This window comes from Gigantopelta aegis, chromosome 6 (assembly GCF_016097555.1).
Source record: "Gigantopelta aegis isolate Gae_Host chromosome 6, Gae_host_genome, whole genome shotgun sequence".
NCBI classification, from domain to species: domain Eukaryota; kingdom Metazoa; phylum Mollusca; class Gastropoda; order Neomphalida; family Peltospiridae; genus Gigantopelta; species Gigantopelta aegis.
Genome location: NC_054704.1, coordinates 17,601,760 through 17,618,567, shown reverse-complemented (window position 1 = coordinate 17,618,567; position 16,808 = coordinate 17,601,760).

Here is a 16,808-nt window from a genome sequence, read left to right as displayed (position 1 = left end):
CTCCAACCAGAGAGAGTTGAGATGGAGTCTTCTTCTGCAAGAATACCCATGAAGTGAAGTGATTCGCATATTGTGTAATTAGACACCTAGAGATCAGTTCTGGGTTGTTATTATTGCTGTTATTAATTAACTACTACGGCTGTACATTTGTCAGCGTAGATTAATACAGATTCCAAAGTGTATTGTGTTTTTGTTGTGTTTCTAGAGAACTAACGTGCTATAATAATATATACTTTATATAAGATCGTATCTCTGATCATACCTAGAGACGAGCCATACTAGGGTTTAACCGCCTGTTACAGAGAGATCTAATAGATATACAGTTAGGAGAGATATTTTGATAATCGTGTTTTATTCAGTTACGGGAATTATAGAATCCCCGTGACAAATAGGTATCGCGATATTTTTTTTAGCGTGCCGGTATATTGCGCTTATATATTTGTTTACGTGTGTTAGTGAACATGTGTTATATGTTCAAAGAAAAAAAACCAATAGCTTCACTTGCTCGGAACGAATCTTGATTTATTGGCGTATGATTTTATTAAGTTATACAAGATATACAAGAAATCAGAGTACTTTATAAATTCTAACCTGAGACCTTTTTGCAACGTATTTTCACCTTTCTACCCTAAAAATTAGTTGTGATCGATGTAAATATGCGTAGTGATTCGTTTGCAACCTTATATAGCTGTTTGGTAGTAATGCTAATATGAATAAATGTTGTTATCCAGATTCTATCATTTTCGTTTAATTCGGGCAAAACTCAGCCTGCCCTCCCCCTCCCCACTTACGAAAATGGGATCCCGTACGGCTATGCACACTAACCCTGACCTTTTGGCTATTTATTGTCTACCAGAATACACCCAGTTGTACGAAATCAATTAAATGTAAATGTTTTTCTTCTCGTATCCTTTTCACAATTACAAGTCTGACCGGTGCGTCTTCAATGGAATTGAGGATATGTCGACACATTACAGACAGAAGGTGCGGTCTCGAGTTTCATTAACGCTCGGTTAAGTGCACATAAGAGTCTCTTGGGTGCTGTTCTATCTGATATTAAGTTATCTAAATTTACTGATGAATGCTCTTCACACATTTTATTTTCAATAAAAGTACTACTTGACACGTATCTACACAAACTGTGCCAGCCTGAAAGTCCTGCATTGTGTATGATCAATCTCATTAACACAGAAAGTCCTGCATTATGTATGATCAATCTCACAAACACAGACTGTCCTGCATTATGTATGACCAATCTCATAAACACAGGAAGTCCTGCATTATGTATGATCAATCTCACAAACACAGACTGTCCTGCATTATGTATGATCAATCTCATAAACACAGAAAGTCCTGCATTATGTATGATCAATATCATAAACACAGGAAGTTCTGCACTATGTATGATCAATCTCATAAACACAGAAAGTCCTGCATTATATATGATCAATCTCATAAACACAGACTTCCTGCATTATGTATGATCAATCTCATAAACACAGAAAGTCCTGCATTATGTATGATCAATATCATAAAAAACAGAAAGTCCTGCATTATGTATGATCAATCTCATAAACACAGACTGTCCTGCATTATATATGATCGATCTCATAAACACAGGACGTGGGGATACCACGCGAACTTTCTGCCGGCTCTAATAGGTGGATTTTAAACCATCTTAAATCAGCGGTTTTGGCATTGATTAAACACTGAATATATTGTAGCTTTAAGATTCTCACATATTATTTAACCAAAAAGGTATATCTAATTATAGTTGGTTTTCATCTACGTCTACATCTGTTCCGGGATTTTAACATTTATTATTTTTTTTTATTTTTTTTACATGAATAATAATAACCATAATAAACTAAACTCATACATTCTAGCACTATTTAATGTATGACCCCCCTCCCAAACACCAACTATTTTTATATTCTTATCCCTTGTGAATAGCGCTTACTTTGAGTAAAACAAAAACAAGCATGGTTGCTAAGTATTTCTAAACTGAATCAACATTTTGCTGAGGTAACGGACACTATTTTGAGGAAAACAAAAAGAGGATGTTTTGGTACTGGTCACTTAAGGATGGACATGTAAATCCTTGATATTTTGTAAATATAGGTCAAACTATTAATATGTATTCTTCAATGAGTCGACCTTCTCTTTTTTGTATTGCTCATATTTTCACTTATTAACACATAATGATATGAAATTAATTTTAAAACTATCACATTTACAAACTGTATTGTTTTGGTCTAATATTGCCTTAAACGTTATTTAATAAACTGCCATTAGAAAGAACCAAAATATGAGTACATCTTAAACCACGTGTACAGATAACAACATAAGACGGGTACAAGACAAGACAAGGACTAGACCAGTTGAACTTTGTACACTTCTGATAACAACACATGAATCCGCTTCACGGTAATTCGACAATTCTTGTTTATACGTGTGTCTTTATGCACAGTCTTCCAAAGTGATCGGACGTTTGATCTCTTTAAGAACAACCTTCCAGTGGGACCACTCCTCAAGTACGAAGTCTTCATGCGTACGACTTCGTTATGATTCGACTATATTACATCCTTAATGCACAACCTTTCCATTGTTATTTATAACTTTTGAAATCTTTAAAGAAATTCTTCCAACGAGATTAGACCATTTGACCTCTTCACGCACAACCTTCCAGTATGCTTGGATGATATGAAGACTTCAAACATACTACACAGTATGACTTCACAGTGTTTTCATGCACACCCTTCACATTTTCATTATTATTATACCATTTGATTTCTTCAAGCACACCCTTTTAAATGTCAGTAGACAATTTGAAGTGTTCACAATCCTCTTCTCAATGTCATTAGACCATTTGAATTTGATCACGCACACACTTCCCAATATCCGTCAAGCATACCACTCCCACAACATACGTCACAATGTCAATATACAGTTTTAAGTATTTATACACACGAAAACCCACACGCAAACATACACGCACACACACCCACCCACACATAAACACACACGCACAAGCGCGCGCGCGCACACACACACACACACACACACACATAAACGCACACGCACAAGCGTGCACACACCATTCCCAATGTCATTAGCATCGTCGTCACATACACGCTTTTGAACTCCGATTTGTGTTTATCATTCCAGGGTAGGTAGTTCACTTAAAGTGTCCATTCACATTTAGTTACGTTAATTAATAATGTACTTCAAGCACAACCAAATGTAAACCAGCCACGGTGGTAGGATTAATTTATACATAATCACTCAAATTAAACAGACCATTTCAATGTCTTCACAAACACTCTGTTAGGGTAATCAGATAACGACATTTTCTGTCACAGTCACTGACAATACCTACACCATTATTTTAGGGTAATCAGATTACTTGACATTTTCAGTCACAATTACTGACAGTACCTACACCATTCTGTTAGGATAATCAGATTACTTGACATTTTCAGTCACGATCACTGACAATACCTACACCATTCTGTTAGGGTAATCAGATGACATGACATTTTCAGGCACAATCACTGACAATACCTACACCATTCTGTTAGGATAATCAGATTACTTGACATTTTCAGTCACGATCACTGACAATACCTACACCATTCTGTTAGGGTAATCAGATGACATGACATTTTCAGGCACAATCACTGACAATACCAACACCATTCTGTTAGGGTAATCAGATTACTTGACATTTTCAGTCACGATCACTGACAATACCTACAGCATTCTGTTAGGGTAATCAGATGACATGACATTTTCAGTCACGATCACTGACAATACCTACACCATTCTGTTAGGGTAATCAGATGACATGACATTTTCAGTCACGATCACTGACAATAAAAACACCATTCTGTTAGGGTAATCAGATTACTTGACATTTTCAGTCACGATCACTGACAATACCTACACCATTCTGTTAGGATAATCAGATTACTTGACATTTTCAGTCACGATCACTGACAATACCTACACCATTCTGTTAGGGTAATCAGATGACATGACATTTTCAGGCACAATCACTGACAATACCTACACCATTCTGTTAGGGTAATCAGATTACTTGACATTTTCAGTCACGATCACTGACAATACCTACACCATTCTGTTAGGGTAATCAGATGACATGACATTTTCAGTCACGATCACTGACAATACCTACACCATTATGTTAGGGTAATCAGATTACTTGACATTTTCAGTCACGATCACTGACAATACCTACACCATTCTGTTAGGGTAATCAGATGACATGACATTTTCAGTCACGATCACTGACAATACCTACACCATTCTGTTAGGGTAATCAGATGACATGACATTTTCAGTCACGATCACTGACAATACCTACACCATTCTGTTAGGGTAATCAGATTACTTGACATTTTCAGTCACGATCACTGTTTTAAGACTACAGTTTCTCCCGAGTGTATTACCTAATATTATTCCCTTTCTTTCTCTATTTCGGATATGCGATACGTATCTCGTTTTAGATTGTAAGCGTATAAATCTATCATTGTTGCCATTAGGCCTAATGTATGTATTATAGATAGGGCTAGCAAGGGGTAATACCTGTGCCTATAATTTTGTTTTCAAAAGCAAAACAAATAAATAGGGATGATTACAAAAAAGGCACTGCAAGTTCCGTGTACCCGGGCACGGTTGATACCGAGATAGTGTAACGAACAGTAAGCGTGGTGCATGATCCCGTTTAGTAGGCCACGCAGAAAGAGAAATATTGCTGCTTCATTATTCACTTTACTCTCATTATCTATATTATGTTTGTGATGTCCTAACAAAAGAATATTGTTTTTGTCTGTAGAGTCTATAAAAAGGACTACCTACTACCTATATCAGAAGTAGTGGATTCTTCATGTAGCTAATGGTAGCACAGTATTTGAAACTTTCAAGCACACTCTGATACAGAGAAGACAATTTCAACATATAACCATGAACAACATTAAACCATCTTAAACCCTTGGGACACAACCATACAGATTAGTTATTTTTACATCAACATTAACATGCCAAACTCTTCACCCTCAGTACTTCCCCCGTCAGAGACATAGCATGACGTCACAATGCAGTCGACAGCCATACATATCTGCATCGATTGGTCGGAGTTCAACATACTATGATGATGCGTTACTCAGTAACTAAGTGTGACGTCACCCATCTCTTTGGTAGTAGTGCCTTTTGGGACACTGACGAGCTCTTACTGCGTGGGAAAGATTCGACGATCACGAGAATCGAAAACACACAATGATCGAAAACCAGTTTCCTCACGTCATGATCAGGCATCGGTCGCCATTGTTCTCTGTGCTCGACTGATATCCGACGATTCGTACTCTCCAACCCTGTACTTGGCTCCACTGAAACAAACAATAGGATATTTACCATGTCGGTAATCACAAGAATGCTCACGACATGTATGTTCTGTGGCTTACTGTTCTTCAAAAGGTTTATTGTACACGTTACAGTCAGTCTGTGAAACCAGTCATTTGGTGATTATGGTTTAAATATTAAGAGGCGCGGATTTAGGCAGGTGTTAGAAAGAGGGCAGACACGTGTGCAAGTGGAGGGTCAGGAAACTCCTCCCTACTCAAGCAAATTATCTTTTTTTCTCAATATATTTTCTATATTTTCGAGTATGACTCGACCCCACCCTATAAACTTCGGTCACCACAGTCTAGATACCCTCCCTGCTAAAATTCCCCGTATATGTGCCTGAAGGGACAGGCCAACCTCCATTTTAGTAAAGATTTTTGTTTTGTTTTACGATACCAGTAGAGCACTATGATTTATTAATCATCGGCTATCATACATTTGGTAATTTTGACATATAGTCAGAGAGGAAACCCGCTACATTTTTCCATTACTAGCAAGATAATCTTTTATATGCACCAACCCACAAACAGGATAGTACCTACCACGGAATTTAATATACCAGTCGTGGTGCACTGGTTGCAACGAGAAATAGCCCAATAAGCCCATCGACGGGGATCGATCCTAGACCGACCGCGCATCAGGCAAGCGCTTTACCAGTAACCTACATCCGTCCCCAATGCTACCATTTTAGAACAACGCATTCAAGCCAGGGGGCGGAATGTAGCTCAGGGGCGGAACGTAGCTCAGGGGCGGAACGTTCACCTGTGGTGCGATGGTTCGTAGGATCGATCGCCCTCGATAGAACCATGTTTCCTTCCCACGTATCAATCATGTTCTTATGACTGGTACATCAATCAATAACAGTGGTATGTATTGTCCTGTCTGTTTGAAAATACATGTAAACTATCCCTTGCTGCTTTTCAGTAGGAGTAACCTATGCGGCGGCAGTAGGTTTCCTATATTATTATCTAAACCAAGTGGCGGTACGACCATAATAAGTGTCGTTTCCTTTTGCGGTGTCAGCAGGAACGTTTCCGAGGGTAGGGAAGGAGGTGCCTGGAAGATAGGCAAACCTAAATCGAAATAGAATAACTTAAAATTTAAGTGATTTGTTAAATGTTATGTTTCGGTTTTTTCTTTACTACACAACAAACCATACTATTCGCTTTGAAACATTTTTTATTTTTTTATTTTTTTTGTTTCTGTCATTGTTAGTATTTTGAATTTTTCGGCTGACCCCAAATGCGAAGTTCCTTCTCCAGACGATCACGGGCGCATTTTATACGAACACCGTGGGAAACACCAACATCAAGTTCCAGACACAACCAAATTCCATAATTATAAAATTCGCTATGCAATGTTTTGAAAATAATCTAAACAAAAGATAATTTAAAAGCAAAATACACACAAATGGGAAATGCTCAAGGTGGGAGAAGGAAGAATGGGATTATTTCTAAAAAATATTTGAAATGAAAAACGGCGCATACATAAATATAATCAGGCGCGGAAAATGTGAAATGCCTATACTTTATTTCACAAAATGACTCCAACATTAATAGTTTAACCGTACTACCTTATTTCACGAAATGACTGGTTTCACAAACTGACTCCAACATTAATAGTTTAACCGTACTACCTTTTTAAAATAAGCTTTTTACACAAATCGTTTTTAAACTCATTTACATATGGTATCATTGCTACACCATATATTGCAATAAATACCTTAAGGTAAAACTTATGACATTTCATGGATCCCTTTTCTTGCTGGGCAAACATCTTTTATTAGCACAATATTCAATATTTTGTAGATTTCCAGTCATTTGAAAACACGTTTGTTTCTCGAGTCCTTTTCACGCCACACATAGATATGCGTTGGCCCCGATTCTTGAAGAAATTCCAAGATGGTCCCGAAACATCATTCTATTTTAAAAGCTGTACTGCTAGTTGGAAAACTAAATCTTTTAGCGGCGTCTGCACCCAGAATGCGTCACAAATCTTCCACTCGGCGCCGAAAACGCTCTGGCGTTCCTCACTAATACTGACTTTATTCCAAGTTGGTCTTTTTAACGTCGTCAATGAAACCCATACAAATTGTAGGAAGGAAAGGCATTTGAAAGAATAGTTTATAGGGGGCAGACAGCGGGTCGGGCGAAACCACAACATGGAGAGTTGGCAGCATTATAATTTGCGACGACACCGTTGCTAGAAAAGAAACAAGGAACACATAGCAACGACTAGTAAGGGAAAATAAAGAGAATAAGCTAGACTCAAAAACGAAACGACTAATGGAAGTAACAGATAATGAAACGAAAATATTACAATAAAACTGCATGTATATTATTGTAGTAAACGAAATGGGATAGGATATATCGAAGACGTTGGTAACTTTGAATTACTTTATAACATACTAGTACCAGTGTATGTGTCTTTATTTTAATATATATATACAAATGGTTTGCGCCTTAGCAATAATAATAATATATAGTGTCCGTTTTACGTTACAAAAAATCTATAGTGTAATACTAGTACCAGTACACAGTTATCTCCCCTATATACCCCTCGCGAAAAGAGGGCTTGTTTTTGCATAGATCCATGTTTGAGGGCTGTGTATTAAGAATAAGAAATTAACTGCTAATCTTAGTCATATCCAAGAAGTTATTTTCAAAAATTATATTTGGACTTTTACCAGGAGTAATGAGGTTCGGTAGTCCCATTGAATTCATGCACCTTGTTTCTCTTAAGGCAAACGTGCAGCACGACCAACGACCAATTTGAATAATTGTAAACAGAACAGCTAAACTTTTATTCAAATGAGGACTTTTTAAAACTGATAAGCAAAGTTTCATAAATATATATGTCATATCCGCCAACTCCCGTTGGGTGTGTAAAATATCAAAAGTGCACCAAGAAAAACATGCATTTCGAGAACGCATTTTCGAATTCTGGGAATATTTTCATGGAAATAAGACAAAAAAGTATCTAAAATTATTTAAAATGAGTCTAGTAAATAATACTAACCTATTTTGTTTTCAGTTTAAACACGTATATGTTTCTTTATTGTGAAACAGGTGGATATTTATGACGTCATCTCATTTGAAGATTCACAAATAATTGTAGTCTTCTACCATTAACGTCATCATTCCCTATTTTTGACAGAGACGGTATCAAAATACATCCAATTCAAAGTCTAACATTAATACTATATATAAGCTTAAGGATTAATATGAATAAAATAGATCATGCAAAAACGTGCATAATACATGCCTCAAAAAGAATGACGTTAACAATATTGCGACATGCCGAAAACAAAAACATTAAAATAAAAACAATTCAAATGTTCGTAAATTTGACCAAAAACTTAAGAAAAAAGAAAAAAAAAAGAAAAAAAAGATTTGCTGGTAAATTGGACAAAATGCTTGGATTTGCAGTGAGGAATGGTGGCTAAGTGACACGAACGTGAGCGGTGAGAGATACAGGTTGTTTGGAGTGGTTTACAGACAACTGAGAGGACATGCAGAGATATGAAATATCGACCAACTGGACAGAAACAATCATCGTTATTTCCATAGACCCACACTTTGTTTCAGCACGTTCCAATCAACGACTGGCAAATATTGGCGGACAATTCACTGAGGTGTAATTAAATTGCTAGACAACGTCTTTCCCCGTCCCTTACAAAAATTGGTACTGGGGATTGTCTTATTACCCCTCCCCCTCCCAACAACGGTTTGTCCCTACCTACTCGGGGAAAAAAAAATACTTTTTTTTTTTCAATGACATATCAAAACATTATTTAATCCGTGTCTTTTATACGAAAGGAAAGAAAGAAATATTTTATTTAACGACGCTCTCAACATATTTTAACTACGGTTATATGGCGTCGGACGTACGTTTAAGGACCACGAAAGTAATTGGAGAGGAAACCCACTACCTCCACGCCATGGGCTACTCTTTCGATTAGCAGCAGGGGATCTTTTGTAATACTTTGTTACACCAGTTGTGGAGCACTGGCTCGAACGAAAATAGCCCAATGGGCTCACCGATGGGGATCGATCCTAGACTGCATGTAACAGTCACACTTGGTTTATAGATTAAAGAATACCGTTACTCCCACACATGATACTAGCAGCGGCAAAGTATATTTTATAATCACTTTTCCACAGCATATATCACCGCCTTTAACATACCAGTGTGGATTTCTGGACGGTGTGGGTATAACCATCGTAAACATTTACAACGATATGGTTTTCAAGTAACATCTTTTTAAAAACTTTTTAAAACAATATAATAATAATAATAATAATAATAATAATAATAGTGGTAGTAGTGGTAGTAGTAACAGCAGCAGTAGTAGCAGTAGTAGTAGTAGAAGAAGTAGAAGTAGTAGAAGTATTAGTAGAAGTAGTAGTAATATATAATCATGGTAGTAATACATATCATGCCCAAAATTAAATTAAATAATTAATAAATAAATGCTAAAAACAAACAGCTGTGATTATATAATTTGTATTCCGAAAAAAAAAATAGTTAGCAACATACTTGCGTGAAGATAACGGTTCCATTTCAACTGTGAAAAAAGAGGTGAAAAAGACGTGAAAATTCAAAGAATTAACATGATTTCATTACGTTTGACAACAACAATAACGCTCCTTATACCCCCAACCCCCTACAACTCCCCTCAAACCTCCCCTCCCCCCACAAAACAACAACCGAATAGGGAAATAATCGCACTTCGATTTACTGCATATAATAATAGGACCTGTTTTTAACTTGTGAAAAATTGGTTTTACTGAAGACACTTTCTGAAGTCTACAGTTAAAGAGACATTCCTGAGTTTGCTGCATTGTAAGATGTTTCCGACCAATAAAATAGTTCTACGATTAAACTTACATATTAAATATATTTTCTTGTTTAAAATATCAGTGTTTGTATATTCAATGTGTTTCTGGTCGTCTTAAAATTTGTAAGAAGCGCCCAAACTGGATTTTGTCTTCAAATAATTTCGTATGTGCGAAATTATTTTTTTTAGAAAATAAAATGAAATTTAACCTATAATATTAGGACGATCAGAAACACGTTTAATATAGAGCCACTAATAATTTATGCAGAAAAAATATATTTGATATGTAATTACAATCGTTGAAAAGTCTCTGTTAGTGGATAACATCTTTAAAAATGCAGTAAACTCAGGAATGTCCCTTTAATGTCGTGGGCCCAATTTCACAAAACATCGTAAGCCCAGACTGAACCACAATTCTTCTTATTATTATAGTACACAAAATATAGTTTGAAGTACACATATTTCATTTGCTTTTGTCCTTAAAATACTCCATCGTCCGTAATGATGTAATTTTCTGCGTGAAATAGATGTCAAACACGTGTAAATGAATGACCGGTATATTGCAGACGTAAACTTACGATGTTTTGTAAAATAGGCCCCAGGGCCCCATTCCACGAAAGAATCGTAGCTAAGATTAATTGTAACAACTTAGAGTGAGTTTTAAACCTGGCACACGTATAGGAATTATAACTGTTCTACAAAGCAATCATACGGTAGTCGTAAGTGCCCCTTTAACGATTAAAATCTTCTGTGTGAAGAAGTTAAATAATCCGTTGGTTACCAATTATTCGGGACATCTCGGATGCGGTCGTTGTTATTGGACATCCACGAACTTACTTTTCTAGTTCATTTACGAAGCAATAATTGCCGTATGCATAAGACATTGGCGTTACCTCCCATATATTCATGTGAATGTCGTATGCCAGAGTTTCATTAATAGGTATTAAGTGTGTATCAGAATCCATTTTAACACATGAGTTAGGACCGTTCTAAGAAAGTCATCTAACTGCCATCTGACATCTACGTCAGTGGCTTACAACTGCCTCAAAACAACTGTAAATGTTCACCGATCGTAGGGGAAAAATTACCATAGCGATGGTATGTATTTACGACGATCATAGTGCTAAGATCATTACGTAGAACAGGTTAGAGTTCATTCATCCACCATTATTCATATCTGCGAAACATGTTCTACTCTACATGTTCACTTATGGTAACTGGTGAAGATCTGCAAGGTTTTGTATTCCCAATATAAAAGATAGATCATCTGACTGATTTTACACTTGAGATTTTATGCGCTTCTGTACTGACACATGCTACGTGGGAATGATTTGGCGATATGAATGAGCCCCTTGCCACCCACACGGACACCCTCTAGAGTCAGTTAGCCACATGTGACGAATCACTGAGCATTAAGCTTGTCAACTGTCAACAATACGGAACTGAAGACGTAAACACGTTCGGGCGGGATTTAGCTCAGTCGGTTGAATGCTCGCTTGAGGTGGCGTACGTCGCAGGATCGAACCTCCTCGGTAGATCCATGCAACTGATCGGGATTTTTCTCGTTACAACCAGTGCAGCACAACTAGTCAAAGGCCGTGGTATATGCTTTCTTGTCTGTGGGAAAGTTCATATAAAAGATGCCTTGCTGCATTAGAACAAATGTAGTTCATTTCCTCTGATGACTACGTGTCAGAATTACCAAATGTTTGACATCCAATAGCTGTTGATTAATTAAACAATGTTCTCTAGTGATGTCGTTAAACAAACCAAACGTTTATTAAAACACGTTTGAAATGGTATATGACATTAATGCCTACGGAAACCAGCTCTATCAGCAAGTTGAGGTTGAATCATTTTAACGGGTTTCTGATCACACAACACTATTAATTTCCGGTTGAGGGTTCATTCATCACGACAGTCCATATTGTGCCAGGTGTTATGGTCTACATGTTCATTTCTAGTAACAGTGGAAGAATAGTAAGCCCAATAATTGGATTTTGCCCAAGTTATTTTGTAATATTGTGCAATGACGTTTTTGGAACATGTGCGTAAAGCGGAACAGGTGGCCGGTGTGAATTGGTTCCTCACCACCTGGACTGATACTATAGCCAGTTGTGGTAATATAGCAAACCTCCCCCCTCCCCCCCCCAAACAAAAAAGACCCCACAAAAACCCCACAACCTACCAACCCCCCCCCCCACAACCCCCCAAAAAACAACAATAACATATCACCCCCTAAAAAACATGAATGTTCTCAATTTTGGAGTGAAAAAACCCAGAAGATATAATATATTTTGTAATAGTATATATCGTTATTGTCAACGAGATGTCAACAATTTTGCTTTGACGTTGTGCAATTTAACACGGTTTTTAATGACAGATGGCGTCTTGCTTTTGTCTTTTTGAAGATTTATTTTTATATTGACATGTGTCATTGTACTTTTCATAAATGCTTTTCATAAATACACGGTATGTTATTGATAAGTGTCCTAGTTTTTGTGTTGATTGCCAGTTACCTTTGTCTGACACCCAGTTTAGTGATGTGGTTGTCTGTGTGCTGGGGTCACCCCGGGTGTCGTTAATCAGTTCAATTCGATTCTGGGTTGCGCGACATCGATCATAAATGACTAAACACCTTTGACAGGAAGCCGTCATTATGCAACTTTGAGTCCCTTTATGGTTTCTTTTTGATCAAATTTAATTGACGTTCATATGCTGTTCTGTATCTTTAATATCATAGAATTGTGTGGTGTTTGAAAATATTGAAAACGATAATGATCAATTGCTATAAGGCCGAGTAAGTGGTATAACTTGTGCCTAATCCATTTGTTCTTTTTAAAAAGCAATAATATATCAATCAATACTACGCTTCGTTAACTAGTTTAATGGGCTAGGCATGTAATCAAACAGTATTGTCCCTGAGCACGAACACTTAACCACCATTGGTAAAAACTGTAATTAGGGTAATTTTACAGTCAGTATGGTAAGAAAACGATTATTTGTTTGCGACAAAACCAAGCACAAAGACTTATAACATTTCCGCTATTCGGCGCTGTACAAATTATTCCCCTGAAGTTTGACCTATATATTTGTTAATTCAACCACTCGGTGAAGTTCGACACACCGGAAGTAGTCCTATCGTCGAGACACCAGTCTCACGTTCAGCTAGCACTAAACCAAATAATTTTCGGCTGGGTCAAAGTTTGAGGTGCATCGAACTTTTGATAGAGAAGTTAACACCACAAGCTCTGTGTTGGTTGTAAAAAAATTGGTTTCATCTGGGCTAAATTGTATGCAATTTTATTTGATCTAGTACCACTGTGCCAAGTAGCCTTGTGCTTGGAACATGTATGGGGTACCTTGTAAAAAAATACTAAAATTTTGTGCGAAACTATAAGCCATGAAAGGTACCATTTTCTGCAGTTAATACTTTGAGGTAGGGGTTGTAGTACTGGTATTTATAGGTCATAGTTTGGTTGATATATTGCATATAGTGTTTTTAAACACAAACGTTAACATGGTCGCCTATAGGATTTTATTTGGTATAGTCCAACCTTCAGCGACAGCGACGGCGAACAACACGAAGCGCGTAAACCAGTCGAGTTACCATCTTTGCAGTAGAAATAATATCATATCTAACCCAAAGGACACTAGATATTTCTTATTTTTCTGTAGAAATATAGCGTCTCCCTTGCTCCCCACTAGATACGGCCCTTCAAGTTGCGTTACTGTCATTGTGTAACTGGAAGAGCATAAAGACAAACTGCCACCCACACATCCTCACGTGAACGTTTATGCAATGCCCTCTTTAAAGAAGTACATGCACTTTTTTTAAAAGGAAAAACAAACAAAAAGACCAAACCACGTAATTCACGTATATACTTACAATTTTCTTTCTTCTTGCTTTTTCGTGCACACAGCCTAAACCAACATGTGAACGCTACCCGAAACTCTTTACGAAATTTACCTTGGAAAACAAAAGAAAAGAAAAGATCAATTACGCAGAATAGACAGTGGAAATTACTTCAATTAATCATAAATCATTATGACCATAGTGACAAAGGTATTAAAATTTGTGTTTCTGTTTTAAACAAAACAAACTTTAAGTTTTAACTAATAAAACAAGGCTTGAAGCAGAGTAATGTGAGGGTCTTCTGCACTAGAAAAAAAGATCAATTTTCAAAATATTTTTTTTAAGGGGCGTATGAGTGTAGTCCATATAGTTGCAATGACTTTCTTCTCTCACTCTAAGACGCACACAATATAACAGATCAGAAAAACAATCATTATAAGAAGGGATGTTTCGATGATTACACTCTTTTTGTGACTTTCAAGCACTCAATATAAACTAGCTAATTTCACGGTGAGGCAGACGCACGTTTACAAGAACCGAAGTTTGAATTTTAGTTTTCCAACAGCCACTTTCGCCCACATTCTCCAAACCGATGTGCATGTAAAGTTCACTCACATGGCTTGCAAAGTCGAGTATTTGTTTTTATTGTATGCTTGGGACACACTTTCAATCGAGTGCCATGATTCCTCATCTTGACACACAACTTCACAGCCGAATAAATAACCGACTCCACATGCAGCGTTATGAAAATAATGAATTAAATCTGGCGTCGACTGATCAGCCGCTAGAGCCTTTGAGAGGAACAATGAGAACAATGAGGACTTTGAATAGCAGGCAGTACAAATACCAGGTTTTGAAAAAAAGGAAGCCATCAAAAGTTGTTTTACATTTTAGATTTTAGAAAACCTTTTTTTTTTTAATTTTAAAGATTCATTTTGTACTTCCTTAAAGTGTTTATTTCGGTTTCTTGAAAGTGCTTATTGATCGAATAGGCTGCTTTTTGGACATAATTTTTTTTTTAAATTATTAATATCATATTAAAATATAAATAAATATGTAAAAAAAAGAAAGGAAAAAAGAAGAAAAGAAATAAAATAAAAAATAAAATAAATGAAAATACTCACCACTCATGAAGTTATAAATGACAGGATTGATAGAACTGTTGAGGTAAACCATCCAGTGAGAAAACAAGGTGACCACTTTGCTGCCCTCGAACGAGTGGACCGCAGAGTGCTCTGTTAATCTACAGATAGACAAAGGACAAATGGAATCAGTCAAAGGAAAGGAAAGGAAGGTGTGTTTAATGAAACCTCAACATATTGAAAACAACGTATGGTTTTTCCGGTTGAGGAGAGAGAGAGAGAGAGAGAGAGAGAGAGAGAGAGAGAGAGAGAGAGAGAGAGAGAGAGAGAGAGAGAGAGAGAGAGAGAGAGAGAGAGAGAACATACGCGCAATCCCACCTCGCGATTGTGACTGACTTAGCTTTAATTCACGTAGATGATTTAGAAAAGAGAGTGCAAATGAAAATTGTCAGCTTTATTCCAACAATATTGAAATTATAATAATTAATACACACAAACTGAACATTCAGAAAGTAAAAGTTTGTTTTGTTTAATGACGCCACTAGAGCGTATTTAATTAAGTAATCAACGACTATTGGACGTCCATCAAAGATGTCCGAGAAGGTTCGATCCTACGACCCGAGTACCAAGGATTTCTCTAAGACTATGTCAGACATCAATGATCTCTAGTCAAACAAAAAAACATTTAGACTTTACCACCCACCATGTTTTATAAATACACTGTTACAGAGAAATCGTCTCGTGTTTCTGTCGCTCATGTTGGTGACTAAAAAACATGACTGCGCTCAGTAAACAGCGACCGTTATTTGAGTAAATAAATCGCAATAGTCATTGTTATTATGCACTTGGTTCAACATAACCGGGTTAATAATAATCATACGAAGCACACGTGTAATAACAAGTGTTATGTAGCGACGTCATAAAATACCATTGCTTCCCCAGAGTGTGCATGTGAAATATGACGTCATTTCGTCATCTCCTTCTAGTTGTGGTTGAAACATTTTGAGACGGCCCTTGTTATTCATAAAAAATTTACAATAATAATATAGATAATACAGCAAATATTACACTCGCGTGTGTGTCGTACTGATTTTACGAAACTCAGTGTTATTGCACACTGTATCAATTATATATTGAGTAAATAAACCAAAATAGTCATTGTTATAGCACAGTGTCAATTATTATATTGCTGGAAGAATAGAGGGACCCAAAGTTCGAAGTTCATTTAACTTTGAATGTCGCATTACATACTATAAGACCATACCTGTCATTGGTGAGATAGCTGACATGATCTATATTTATCATAAAATGTTTCATCTTCCATTAAATTCCTGTAATTTAATTTGAACTGGTATAAATGTACCAGTTACCATTGTGCTACAGACATTTGCGAGGTTCTACTGAAGTTCGGATGACATTTTATGATGCGGAACTAGGGTAGTAAAATCGCTTCCGTTATATCAGAAACTTGCATCGTAACCCCCCCCCCCCCCCCCACCCCCATTTTTGAATGATCTACTTTAATGATGAAGGGTTGTTGGCATATTTATATTGATTGAAACGTTATGGGTATAAATTTTAGCACAAAATGTTACTATTAGCGTCT